Source organism: Panthera onca, chromosome D3 (assembly GCF_046562875.1).
Source record: "Panthera onca isolate mPanOnc1 chromosome D3, mPanOnc1 haplotype 2, whole genome shotgun sequence".
In the NCBI taxonomy this organism is placed as follows: Eukaryota; Metazoa; Chordata; class Mammalia; order Carnivora; family Felidae; genus Panthera; species Panthera onca.
In genome coordinates, this window is record NC_138350.1 from 83,361,428 (window position 1) to 83,376,443 (window position 15,016).

General features: G+C 37.0%; 1 pseudogene; it reads left to right on the forward strand.

Moving 5' to 3' along the window:
- The window catches only part of LOC132665030 (importin subunit alpha-8-like), an 82,877-nt pseudogene extending 71,163 nt beyond the window's left edge, over nucleotides 1-11,714 (forward strand).
- Nucleotides 11,715-15,016: the final 3,302 nt, after the last annotated feature.

A 15,016-nucleotide genomic window follows, 5' to 3' on the forward strand; every position in this document is an offset into this window, starting at 1 on the left:
AAATGTATTGGTCCTTCATTATAAGTTAGAAAGATTATGCCGGATGTACCAGTTTGCCTAAAAGGCAGCTGATAAGCTATTTAAATATAAAGTGTGTTTTAGCTGATAAAATGTCAGTAAAACCAAAAATGAATGAATGTCATGGAAGGGTCAGGTTAATTAGGAAATGATCCCCTGAGTACCATCTGGCATATAATGGAATTAGTGATTTTAACACTTACACATTGATGCAAAGCCAAGGGGCCACGAAAAGAGAGTGTTTTATTCTGATAATTAAAGAATCGGAGAATTCCAAGGCACTGGGACGTTTATGAGGTCAGGCCCTCTTTTATGTTTCAGTCATCCCCAAAATACCATTTACTAGTAATGTGCAGCTCATCTTGAAGATTTTGAAGATTTTTTCATTTGTGCAATACCTCATGAATCCTGTATTTTAGCACCTGATGGGTATTTTTATTTTGTGCCAGAAACATAATCCTTACATCAAGCTGGATATGTGTCCATAAAAGAACAATTGTGAGAATTGAATAATTTTTAAATATTTGGAATTGCTTTCTAAATATTAATGCACTTTATTATGTTCACTTTTACTTGAAAATTTAATATAATTTGTTAAATATTATATACTCTAATGTAATATATACTATATATGCAAAATATACTATATAATATATATACTATATAAATATACTTTATAGTATAAAGGTATATGCATATATATCATATATATCTAATTCACATATTTTATTAATATATGGTTAACTTTTATAAACAACCCAATTTTTAAAAGTACAGAACAAATACATATTTTTATGTAAATATTCCTATATGAATATTATTTGTGACTAGCATGTAAAGAATTTCTATGAACATTTATACATCTCCTCTCTTTATTTGAGTGTTATTTACTCTTTGTCTTATACTTCTTCTTCCTTACCAATTTTACTCATCTATGGTCAGCTTTTAGTACATTATTCTAAACCTTATTATATTTCTGAAGTGCCTATCTTAATTCTTACCACCTCATTCACAGCAGGAAGCCTTGCACCACTATTTTTGAAAAACATGAAAGATACAAGGATATTTATGATATCTTATGGGCTATACCCCTCTTATCCAATGACCAAAAATATTTCCAACAAATCTGTAGATATTTCATTCCACCTATACTGTGATTATTAAGGTCAAACTGTCTTGAGCCTATTTAAAAAAAAAAAATATATATATATATATAACCTTTAAAATCTCAGGAAATAGCAATTAGTCATAATTATAAACTAGATGGTTATACAGGTTATACTAGACAACGAAGGAAAACCTGAGATTGCACAGGGTCACTAGGAAAACAATTCTTACTAAAAAAAAAAAAAAAAAAAAAAAAAAAAAAGAGGAATAAATAAGTCATAACCTGAGGTCATTCCCCAAGTTTGATCAGAGCTCCACCGTTGTCCCCAAGATGTAAGTATCTTGGACAGTACTGGACAGGAGTGATAAAATAATATCCAAGTTTTCATAACTATATGTCAAGTAACTATGATTGTTAACTAACATTTTTCTAAAAATTTCAACAAAAAAGTCATTTACTTATTCTTATATGGATGCCTTTAAGAGAGGAAAAAAGGAAATGAGGACAAAAGAAAGTGAAGAGTAAAGGTGAATCTATCACCACAGGAGAAACACTTATGGGTTTAATCTCACACACTATACAAAAATTAGTTCTAAATGAATTAAAGACTTAAATATAAGGCTGAAACCGTAGATCTATAGAAGAAAACAGGACAAAAGCTTCTTGACATTGGTCTGGTGAGGATGCAACTGAAAAGTACAGGCAACAAAACAAAAATTGATAGATGGGATCGCATCCCATGAAAAGGGGTTCTGCACAGCAAGAACACAACCAGCAGGGTGAAAGGTAACCTATGGAACAGTAGGAAATCTTTGCCTGTTGTACATCTTATAAGGGTTAATATCCAAAATATATAAGGAACCTACACAGCTCAATAGCTAAAAACTAATAACACCAATTTAAAAAATGTACAAAGGACTTGAACAGACATTTCTCAAAAGATGACACACAAATGGCCATCTGGTACATGAAAAGGTGCTCAACATCACTAATCAGCAGGGAAATGCAAATCAAAACCACAATGAGCTATCATCTCACACCTGTTAAAATGACTATTATCAAAAAGTTAAAAGCTAAGTGTTGGTGCACTGTTGGTGGTAATGTAAATTGATATAGCCATTATGGAAAACCATACGGAGGTTCCCTTAAAAGTTTAGAATTGAATTACCATAAGATCCAGCCATTCCGCTTCTGGGTATATACCCAAAGACAGTGAAATTAGTATCTGGAAGAGATATATGCATCCCCATGTTTATTACAGCATTATTAACAATAGACAAAACGTGGACACAACCTAAGTATCCACTGACAGATGAATGGATGAAGGAAATGTGAGATACGTATCTCTCTCTCTCTCTCTCTCTATATATATATATATATATATATAGAGAGAGAGAGAGAGAGATCTATTATATATTATTATGGAATATTACTCAGCCATAAAAAGAAAGACATTTTACCATTTGCAACAGCATAGTTGAAACTAGTGGAAATTATGTTAAGTGAAATGAGCCAGACAAAGAAAGACACATACTGTGCGTTATCTCACTTAAGTGTGGACTGTAAAGTAGTCAAATTCATAGTAGTAGAAAGTAGAAGGGCATTGCCAGAGGCTGGGGGAAGAGGGAAATGGGAGATGTTCATCAAAAGTTACAGTATTTCAGTTATGCAGGATAAATAATTTCTAGAGATCTAAAGTATGACAATATGACTCTAGTTAATCCTATATTGTATATTGTAAATGTGCTAAAATATTAATCATGTGAGATAATGAATATGTTAGTTAACTCAATTGTGACAAAGATTTCACAGTGCTGCATATATATATACATATATATGTATATATATATATGTATATATATATATATGTATATACACATACATATATAAAAAACCTCAGGAGTCAGTTCTGCTTACTGGGTGAGTCTGGGTAACAGGTAAAGAAGCTTTCTATGTGAAGCCTCTGAAATGTGTGTGTACTAGAAGTAATTGACATAGAATTATTAAGAAAAAAACTCCAAATATCATCTGGTATTAGGGTGTTAAGAACAATTCCTTCAAAGAAATGTGTTCAGAACATATTTGTAGCAATTTTCGTATTTCTCAATGTCATTATTTTACTATGATTTTTTATAGTTTGCCTAATTAAAAAAATTATACATCTAATCTCTTTACCCCATCTTTCTTCCTGTCTCCATAGATTTTTCCATTGTTACAAGAAACATGCCACCTTGATGCATATTATTTGAGAAGCACATGTACCATTAAAAAATATAAGTATAAAAGTTAGCCAAGCTTGAATTTAAGTGATTCACACTTTTTGCAATGTTTTATCCATCAGTGCAGAAGACGTTAACAGAGATGGTCTTCTAGAAAGATGTTTACTGAAGCCAAATGCAAAACAAAAAAGTGTAATTGTCTTTTGTGTCTCTCTAGGTCTGAGAAAGAAAAGTCGATTCTTATGAACAAAATAAGATGTGTGCATAACTAACTTTCTTAATTTTTCTGCAATACTTCCATTTTCCTGCTTCCTCCCATTTTCCTCTTTCATCTTGGTTGCCAGAGTGGTAAATGAGAATCCTAACCCTAGTTCCCTGTCTCTTCTCTTGGCATTTACTTCTAGCTGCTGTATGATCTTTGATGTAGCTCTTCTCCAGTGAGTGTGAGAGATCTGCAGTAACACAGTGCTGGGCATTTGCTCTCACAGTCTTAGAAGATGCGTTCTGGTTGGTACAGAAGCAAACTCACAGTATCACAACAGAAATATTAACTTACTGTGTATTAATGTATATTTGTCATTATTTCATTAATAACAATGATGCAAATATAATTCAGTTGATTTACATGATTGTTAGGACAGGACCTGGTAAAGTCCTCAAACCTTTGTCCATTTTGGAGCCAAGCCATACATAGCCAAACCTGTTGAAGTACATGGAGACAAGGAAGCTGGGCTGCCAAAATGATATGATTTCCAGATGCAGAGAAAAGGTCTGAGATTTGGAAGGGGGGAATGGTTCAACAAGTAGGTAGTTTTGTAGATTCATCTTCAAAAAAGATTCATGCTAAACTCTTGGATATTTCGGTTCTCAAGAATCCTTATGAAAGATTCAGGGAAGAAGGAAATCATTATGTGAATCCTTATGAAAGATTCAGGAAAGAAGAAAATCATTCCATTGTGTATGTATATACATATACATACACAATGGAATATTACTAGATGATCAAAAAGAATGAAATCTTACCCTTTGCAACAACATGGATGGAACTAGAGTGTGTTATGCTAAGTGAAATAAGTCGGTCAAAGAAAGACAAATATCATATGATTTCACTCATATGGGGAATTTAAGAAACAAAACAGCTGAACATAGGGGAAGGGAAGCAAAAATAAGATAAAAACAGAGAGGGAGACAAACCATAAGAGACTTTTCAGTACGGAGAACAAATTGAGGGTTGCTGGTGGGATGTTGGGTAGAGGGATGGGCTACATGGGTGATGGGCATTAAAGAGGTCACTTGTTGGGATGAGAACTGGGGGTTATATGTAAGTGATGAATCACTAAATTCTATTCCTGAAATCATTATTACACTATATGTTAACTAACCTGGATTTAAATATTAAAAATTTCATTCAAAAATATATATATATGGAGGGAGAGAGAGAGAGAGAGAGAGAGAGAGAGAGAGAGAGAAAATCAGGTGTCCCACACATTTGTTGAGTCTAGAACTCTTTAAGCCTTTTGGAGCTTAGGTAGAACTTGTAATTATTAGCAAAAAAAAATCCACCTGGAATTTGATGTAGATTGTGTTTAAACCACAGATTAATTTATGGATAATTGGCATCTTAAAAACATTGACTTTTCTGATATATGAACATAGTATATCTTTAAAAAAAGAAGAAACTCACTAGCCTACCTATGTAGTAAAAGAAAGACAAGCATAAGCAATTGGGATGACGGACGGGAAGTGTTTATTCCATGAGGGCAAGGACGGTGGCTGTTTGGCTCAACATTTTATTTCACATTCCCTTGCACAGTTTTTGACTGGACTTCCTGGATACATCTGTAATAACTGAACGTCAATAATATGAGTAGAACTTTGTGGAGCAATCCAGAGGCAAGTAGTATTGGCAAGAAAATTGGCAGAGAACTAATAGCATATTTAGAAGATTCAAGACCTCAAATATATATGAAAGATTAGACAAAAATCATTCTTATAAGACTCTCATTTTGATTTTTGCAATCTCAATGGTCTTGTAATACTTAATACCATGGAAGCAAATATATACATTAAACCTCATCTCTTTGTGTGTAGAAATAAGATCTAAACCATTAGAATTGAATTCACCAGGCCCTTCAGTGCCTTTGAACTCTGAAATGCAGAGACCTCAAGCTCTCCCAGGGAATGTAGACTAGAGAAAATGTGAAAGTCTATGGTTTCTGTATGATGAAATGGCAGTCAAAATACTTATTAAAGTATAGTATAGAGGAGCCTGGGTGGCTCAGTCAGTTGGACATCCGACTCTTGATCTCAGCTCAGGTCATGATCTCGCGGTTGGTGAATTCAAGCCCTGCACTAGGCTCCATGCTGATGGTGCAAAACCTTCTTGGGATTCTGTCTCTCCTCCTCTCTTGCCCTCCCTCACTTAGGCGCTCCCCCCCTCCCTCTCTATCTCAATAAATAAATGTTTTTTAAACAAAATAAAGTCTAGATGTAGACTCGTATATATGTAAATGTGCTATATGTATTTCAAACCCTGAAAAAAAATCCCCTCCCTCTGGAAACGATACTGACAGCACCCTATTTTAAGCAGAGACTAACTGACAAGGGGCACGTAAGCAGAGCAGATTTCTTCAATTCTTGAAAAGCAGCTGTGGCCAAGGTTGGTGCAATTTACACGACTTACACTTAAAAGGCAACCCACTGCTCACTTCTCCAGAAAGATAATTCCAAAAAGGTCACTTTGAGGGAATTAAACACTTTAAACATACCCCTTCTTAGCTCTGCAGATAATGTTGCACAAGCCTTCAGTTAGGTGTCCTTCCCATTTTTAAGTGGGTGTTACTAATATCTGTAAGGTGGGCTCTTAATGCTGCCTGAAGGTTTGGTTCACTCAGATTGTCTCAAATTGTAGTGGTAATAATAACATAATCAAAATTAAACAGCTTTAGTGTTTTCTAATGAAGCAACCATTCTCCAACTGATTTTGCTCAGTGTGTGTGTACATGTGTTTTTGTGTGTCTTTATCAATAATGCAAATCTTCCTTGAAAACCAAGAGTGACCCCATGAAAGTCAAATGCCTTCTCCTTCCACAACTGGTAGGAAATTTCTGCCAAAATAGTCATTGCCACGAGATGCTTCGAAAATTCTGCTGCGTTATTGTTACAGATTTGGTAGCAGCTAATCTTTTTGACATTATATAAATTAGAGTATAATGTGGTAAATTACTGTCCCAGCAGGAGATGCACTTCTGGAAGAACAAACACTCCGAATCTTGAGGATCAGGTAATCAGAAAAGGTAAATTATTAGAGGTCAATTAGTCCATTATGTATTTATTTCCCTGATTGATGACATATATAAAATAGACATTTTGCATTTTATTTCAAGGGTTTTAAAATGTGAAGACTAAATAAAATTGCAGTGAATTGACTCACTCCTAGATGGCCTATAATTACCCTGACATCTTAATACATTTAACTGACAACATCACAAAAATCCAACCAATATGAGAACCTTGGGGTCACTATTTCCTTTGTATAAAAATAGATATTTTATTTGCGTTTTTGCTGGTATTAAAAGAGTGGCTATATTTTCTGAAGCGTTTTAAACACTTGTTAGATTTATTCGCACTTTAAGAGTAATCAAGAAGAGCTTAAGAAGTCATATTTTTATAGGATAAATAAGTCGGGAGGATGAAAAGTATAGCATAGAGTCAACAATAATGTAATGGCTTTGTCTGGTAACAGATGGTAACTACACTTACCGTGGTGAGCATTTTGTAATGTATATAATTGTCGAAACCCTATGTTGTACACCTGAAACTAATATAATATGTCAACTATATTTTTAAAGAAAAAAGAAAGAAAGAAACTGTAGTTCTGTAATTGGAAAGCATGTTTGCTCTGGAATTCTTGGAACCAAGTTTCCTAACTTGTTTTGCTTTTGGGTTTCTGACCAGATAAAAAATATTTTGTATCTGTGAAGGCCGTGCTCAGATTATGGGAATCTAGATCATAATTGGGTATGTTATACTGTACTGATTATTGACAGGGTGCCTCAGTGAGGTGGGCAATTCGCTCCAACTGAAGTACTAGATTCTTTGAATCTCATTCCTTGTGTAAATACATACTTCCTTTGTACTTTACGGACTTTGGAAAACTGTTCTTCTGGTCGGCTTGAGTTGATTCAAAAGCAGACTTCTTGGCAAAAGAACATCATCAAGGATTAGGATTTCAAAACAAATGGAGGGGGTAACATATGCCCAAAGGCAGGCCCCATCAGAATCCAGGAACCTGGGGATAGTGTTTCTACTGTTATGTAAGGCTGTGTATGCTATGTGTGTATGGTAAAATACTGTTAGCCTTTGGAATGTTATGCCTTTATCTGGCTTGGATGTAGTTGTTTGTTTGTTTCTTTGTTTGTTTGTTTGTTTCTCAATAATAGAACCAGGATGAGGATACTGGCTCTGATTCTTAGGGCACCATTCATTTTCTTAGAGGACTGGCCCCAGTTCATATTTTCACAGTCAAGGACCCTGATAGAGAAAGAGCCTCCTAGTGGTTTTGGAATCTAGAAGGCAAAATACTTCATGTGAACTCAGTTGATATTTCTTGAAACAGCTGTTATGGAAAAACAACACTGAAACTGATAAAAAATGCCAGTTTTTTTAATGTCAGAAAAATCCCTTTGAGACAAAGCAAGATCTCCTTCCACAGCTCATTGTGAAAACTGAGTGACATTGGAAAAGGACAATTCTGACTACATAATATGTCTTTAACTTTGGGTTTGTAAATAATTTTACGGTTTGAAAGGATAAGTTAAATGTCAACAAAAGACTTCCAGTGATAAAATTGCTCTAAAAATAATTTAAAAAATTTTTAATTTCTGTTCAGCACAAAAGCCTACAGTTAATAAAGAGTGATTATAGACTGATTTCCTGTTTACTATTATAACTGCTTGCTTTGTAACCTTGGTGAGGTTTTCTTTTTTCTTCTTAATTAACTCTTTAGTAGCTATATTTGCAAAGTTAATAAATAATATGATTAGGGTTTGTGTCATTTTTTTCAAGGTAACTGTTTAATCTTTTCTTTGAATACATACACGTGATTAAAAATGCCCCTTACACACAATAGAAAAAAAAATAGTTCATTCACGTGATAGCACATTCCTGAACTCTACAGTACTTAGGCTTAGTAATTTTTCTTCTACATTCTTCTCCAGACTCCTCTGCCTCTGGTACCGTTGTCTTCAAGGGTAGCCTGCTTTTCCATAAAGGACAGTCCTGGTAGAGACCTTTCACAGCCACCTCAAGCCCTCCCAGCAGGGGCTCTCAGAACATCCCATTCTTTCTTCCCAAGGTTAAATGAATGGCCTACACCAAATCTCATGACCTAATGTCCGTGTGCACGGCCCTTGCGTGAATACCACTAGGCAATAGCTTCGTAGACACTGAGTTTTAGTGAAGAAAAACCACAAACCAGACAGCATAGTCCCTCTATACATACAGAAGCAGCAATTTCAGGTTAACCTTTAGGGCTTTGCCAGTCCTGCCATGTTTTCTAACCAGCCTCTCTCCCATTCTCCCTTTGGGTGGATTTAAAACACGTGTGCTTTTTTCAGATATTCTCCACCTCACTGCAAATCACCTCAACGGTGACTTCTCTTTCCTGTCAACAATTCTTTACATGGGCATTTTTACCTACCGGTTTCCTTTCCTTTCCTGATGCACAGGAATCCATCCCTCACTTTTCTGTGTCTATGGAGATTCCACTTTGTTGATTATCTACGTATAGTCCATTCTCTTGTGAACAAGCTTTAACCCAACATGAAACTAAATAACTTTCTGCCATTGTTCATTCTCCTCTGGCTTTTTATCTTCACTGTCCACTTTTCTGCTGAGAAGACTTTTCTGTGCATGTTTTTTACTGTTCGGCTTTTCCCATATGCTCTGAAATATCCTTAGTATTGATCAAATGCTCAAATACCAAGTAGAGCATAAAATCATAGCTCTTCTAGAATTATGAGACACGGATGTTCTTGGAGAAAACAGGGAGGAGAGATTACTAACTGGAGTAGCTGAGCAATCATTCATATATTTGTTGCACTAAATTTAGAAAAATGTCATTGGCTGCATAACGACTGACCATACAATCTCATGTGTAAATTATGATCTTTTTGAAAATCAATACTATGTGTTAGAATTATGTATTACTTTACTCAATGAATATAAATGCTTAATCAATATTTTATGGGAGACGAGAGAATGTGTATACATAAGTGAAAGTGTAAATACTGAGTCCCCAAGTACAGCCCTTGACAGACTTCTGAGACACTCAAAAATATCACTATAAAAGTATACTTTTTTTAACTAGAGTGATTCACCCTTAGTATACTTAGTTCAAAGAATTTTTGCTGCCATAACAATGACAATGCCTTGCATTCCCTGAGGAATATTAATAGGAATTATGAATTTTTAAAGTTTTTTAATGCATCAATAATTTCCTTCTTGAAAAATAGCCTTAAACTTTGGGAGAGTCAGGTGATACCACTAATCTATCAGCGAAAGAACTGACTAGGAAAGTTAAATAACACTGTGGATGATATTGAATTCTACCTTCTATTCAGTCACAAATTGGAACTTGGGTTTGGGGCTTTGAATATTGCTTTCTTTCTGTTTCATCAATCACAGTGGCTTCCTGCCAGGTGGTTACTTCTTCCTATCAATACGCTGAGTTTAAATGCTCCAGGAGAGAGGCGCATGGGTGGTTCAGTTGGTTAAGCATCGAATTTTGGTTTAGGCTCGGTCATGATCTCGCCGTTTGTGAGTTCAAGTCATCGGGCTCCATGCTGACAATGCAGAACCTGTTTGGGATTCCCTCTCTCTCTCTCTCTCTCTCTCTGTGTGTTCCTCCCCTGCTCATGCCCTCTCTCTCTCGCTCTCAAAATAAATAAGCTATAAAAAAATTTAAAAAGAAGCTCCAGAAGAGAGGCCAAGAAAATTAAAGTACTGGAGCGAAGATGCATCTATCAGATGGCAATAGCCAATGGCTGTTAGCCTGAAGATGGCTGAGAAAGGTGAACAGGCTCTAAACAGATGGAACATCAACAATCTCTCCCCTGACCCAGCTTCTGAAGAGCCATCCAAGCCAGTCAGCCTCATCCCGCATGAAGTAATCAATGGTGTGTATGCCTCAGATCCAGACTTACATTTCCAGTCCACTCAGGAAGCTAAGAAAATGCTGTCCCGGGACAAGGAACCTCCTCTAAAACAGACTGTTGAAGGAAAGCTCTTTCCTAGGCTGGTCGAGTTCCTGAAGTCATCCCTGTACCCCTGCTCGCAGGCAGAGGTAATCTGGACTCTGACCAACATTGCTTTAAGGACTTCAGAGAAGACCCGAGCCATTGTGGAAGGACGCTATCTGTCTCATCTTTGATCGAGCTCCTGTCTTCCTTCCACAGGACTGTGTGTGAACACACAGGGTGGGTTCTTGGTTACACAGCAGGAAACCACCCAGAGTTCAGAGACATCATCTCAAGCAATGCCATCCCTCATTTGCTGACCCTGGTTTCACCAACCACATCAGTCATGTTTCTGTGGAAAAGTACACAGGTTTTGTCCACCCTGTGTCAAAGTAAGAACATAAACCCTTTTGAAAATGCACTAAAGCAAATGTGGCCCGTCCTCTTCCGTCTCCTTCACAACCATGACAGCAACATTCTCTTGGACACCTGCTGGTCCCTGTCCTTCCTCACCAATGGCTACAGTGAGTCCTTTGGCCAAGTATTTGGTACAGGATCCTGCCCGGGTTGGTCAGCTAATGAACAGCTCAGAGCTCGATGTCTTGACCCCCTCTCTCCACAATGCGGGAACACTGTCACTAGAATGGGTCCGCAAACCCAGGTGGCCATGGCTCAGGCATGCTGAATGTGCTGCTCCAGCTTGCGATGGTGTGCCCCAAGGCCTCCTTCCAGAGCAGGCAAGCCTGGGACCTGAGCTCCATCGCTGTGGGGCCCTGCTGGCACATCCAGCCTGCAACAGTCTCCTTCCCTTGGTGGCTCTGCTAAAAAATGGAGAATTTAAAGTCCCAAAAGAGGCTACCTTCACTGTGGGGCACTGCAGACCAGTTGACCTAGCGTGCTCACTCCGGAGTATTGGAGCCACTGGACAATCTTCTCATCATCCAAGACACCAAAACTGTTGTCATTTTCCTCGACACCATCTCTTGTCTCCACCGTGTGACAGAGAAACTGAGAAGGAAAACCTGTCTTCTGACAGAACTCAGTGGGATTGAGAGACTTGAAGTTTACAACTTCATGAGGAACTTCATGTGTCCAGACTTCTTTAGACCCTATAGAGAGCCGCTTCACTGAGAAAGAAGACAATGACATAACATTCCCAGTCCTAGGCCAGGATCATGAATTCTTAAATCGCTTACCAGCAACACAGTTACCAAAGTTCCACAACTTCTAAACCAATGAAGAAAACCTCAAGGGTAACTTTCTGAAGGAGTATCCCTCCTAGATTCTAGTGTTTCAGAGGTGTAAAGATTTTTAAACTGAATATTAGTTAACATTTCCCACACTTTCATTGCCATTTAAAGAACACGTATAGGGGCGCCTGGGTGGCTTGGTTGGTTAAGCGTCCAACTTCGGCTCAGGTCATGATCTCATGATCTGTGAGTTCGAGCCCCGCGTCGGGCTCTGGGCTGACAGCTCAGAGCCTGGAGCCTGTTTCAGATTCTGTGTCTCCCTCTCTCTCTGCCCCTCCCCTGTTCATGCTCTGTCTCTCTCTGTCTCAAAAATAAATAATTGTTAAAAAAAAATTAAAAAAAAAAAAAGAACACGTATAACTATGGGCCCCTGGGTGGCTCAGTCGGTTGAGCGTCCGACTTCGGCTCAGGTCATCATCTCACTGTCCGTGAGTTCGAGCCCTGCATCAGGCTCTGTGCTGACAGCTCAGAGTCTGGAGCCTGCTTCCGATTCTGTGTCTGCCTCTCTGTCTGCCCCTAACCCACTCACATTCTGTCTGTGTCTCTCTCAAAAAAAAAAAAAAAAAAAAAAAAAAAAAAAAAAGCATTAAAATTTTTTTTAAATAAATTAAAAAAAAGAATATGTATAACTATACAGTTCCATAGGTACAGGCAAGGATCACCCCAAAACCAAAAAGACTTGTACCTCCCATTGACTGAGGCGATTTCAAATATAACTACTTCAGTGACTTTCTACTGTTGTGCCAAAGTGTGAACCCGAGTTGTTCACACACACTGAAGTTGTCCAAACTGGGGAATCCCAGAAGAGAACTCATGCTCGAGTTCCCAGGAAATGAAAGAAATATTTCAAAAGTATCACCTTCAGTTTATGGGAAGAATCACAAACAAGAGACAGAACAAGATAGAGATTTATATAAAAGCAGGAACAAGTAGGAAATATAAATAACCAAGGTCCAGTTCTATTACCTTTGTAAGATGAAAATATGATTTAAGGGGATAGAGCAAGACAGGCTCTACCTGGCATTTCCTCACAGGTTGAACCGAACCATTTGTCATAACACTTTTGTTTAACAAAATTAGGTTTCACATGAATTATGAAGTTATACAATTTGCCCACCTGTTTCGTTCATGACAGGTTTTCCTCTCAAAAGTCTTAGAATACCTTTGGGATTCTACCAAGAAAAAAGCCACTGAGTATCATGTAATAATTTAAAGGCATATCATTTTTCTGTGTCCATTAGGTCACTTAACATATCTTCAACTACTCCATCAATAATTTTTGGTAGAATTAACTGTCGTTTTATATCCGATTAGTGACAGAAACCTGAAAGTGAGATTCTGGAGACTATTGAAAAAATTGAGAGAAAGATTGAAATTTATCTTATTTAACAAAAGGTTTTTTTTAACACGTAAATATTTCTCAAAATAATGGAAGCACCCATGAAATAGAAAATTTAAAAAAAAATACAGATAATGTAAAGAGAGATTTAACTTAGTCTTCAGAGTATTTTCTCATACTTTAAAAGCTCAATCATTGGAATGTGTTACACTAAATATTTTAACTCTCTCCTAGACAAGTTGGGCATCCAGAGAAGGCAAAAAGTGAATTATCACTAATTTTAAATAATAGATCATGAAAGTAATTTAAGAATTACCACTGATAGCATCATGTTGATGCATATATTAAAAAAATGTACCCATTTCTAAATATTTTATTAGATTGATTTCAATTAATTAGATATTGGGTAAAAATTAGATTGAAAATTAGAGTCATGTCAGTTTTAATAATAAAGCTCAGGGTACTTTCCCCGTGAGTTACCACATGGGGTTAGCTATAGTTAACCCTTGTTATGGGAAACCACTTCTCATGACTACTCTTCCTTCATGTGATGGATTTGATGTTTCGAGGAGATCATTGTTAATTTTTTCTAAGCTGTTGTAACCTGTTAGACATAATATTAATCCGTGAGTATGCAAACAGGCAAAATGTGCCCGTAGACTTTGACCTCTCTTTCTTGATATACTTATCAGTTTGCTAGAGAACATATAGGTGGGGACATTGTGAAGCCTGCCATTGGCCTGATTATGCAATAAAAATAGAACACAGATCTGTGCAACTGTGATGCTGACAGAAATCCCCTTAGAGACGGCCAAGCACACACACGGGGGAGATATGCTTGCACTTTAAAGTTCCCGCATACCCTCTGCTACACGCTCTTCTAAATAAGTGGGTGCCTCTCTTGGCAATGTTTCCTTAGCCACAGGAGTGAAAGCAGTTTCCCTTAAGGAACTGGGAAGAAATCCGGAACTATATGTACATGGCTGATAGTTTATTTAAAGCGTTGATATTTTGTTCATTATAGAAATTTGCATTGATTTATCTTTTAAAAAAAACTGAATTAGGGGTGCCTGGCTGGCTCAATCAGTTAAGCGTCCGACTCTTGATTTTGGCTCAGGTATGATCTCATGGTTCATGGGATCAGGCCCCGTGTCAGGCTTTACGCTGACAGTGCGGAGCCTGCTTGGGATTCTCTCTCTCTCTCTCTCTCTCTCCCCCTCTAGCCCTCCCCTGCTCTCTCTCTCTCAAAATAAATAAAGAAGCATTTAAAAAATTGAATTAAAATGTCCTTTATGGTGAGAAGTCAGTTTTTTGGTACCCCTAAAGTTTTGTGCCCAAGGTGACTGCATTACTTGTCTTGCTCTATTCCCGGCCCTATAGTAAATAACAATTTCCAGTATAAAAACAATTGATTTTATTTAAAAAAGAAAACAAGCTGCCAGAGGAGTGCTTGATTGAGGCTGCAGGTGGTATAAATCAGTAACTGAGGAAACCTATGCTTAATGGGAATGAGCAGAGTAATCGGCACTTAATTAACATCAGTGATAAAATGAAGTCGCAAGTCTATCTTTGAGTGTCAAGAACTCAATTTTCATGAACTCCACTGCTGTTTGTTTGTTTCTAATCCAAGTACCCTTGAATAACACTTTATGATATCTTTAATTCCCACCTACGTATTGGTTTCTTGGCCATATTCTAACATGGTATTTACCTAAATCTATGATATTGCTCAGATACAAACCATTAGTTCTCTTCAACTATTATCTTACTTATGTAACATAATATTCACTGTGCATATTATGTCCCTTATAATTCTGTTATACCTAATATACCTATTTTATGGA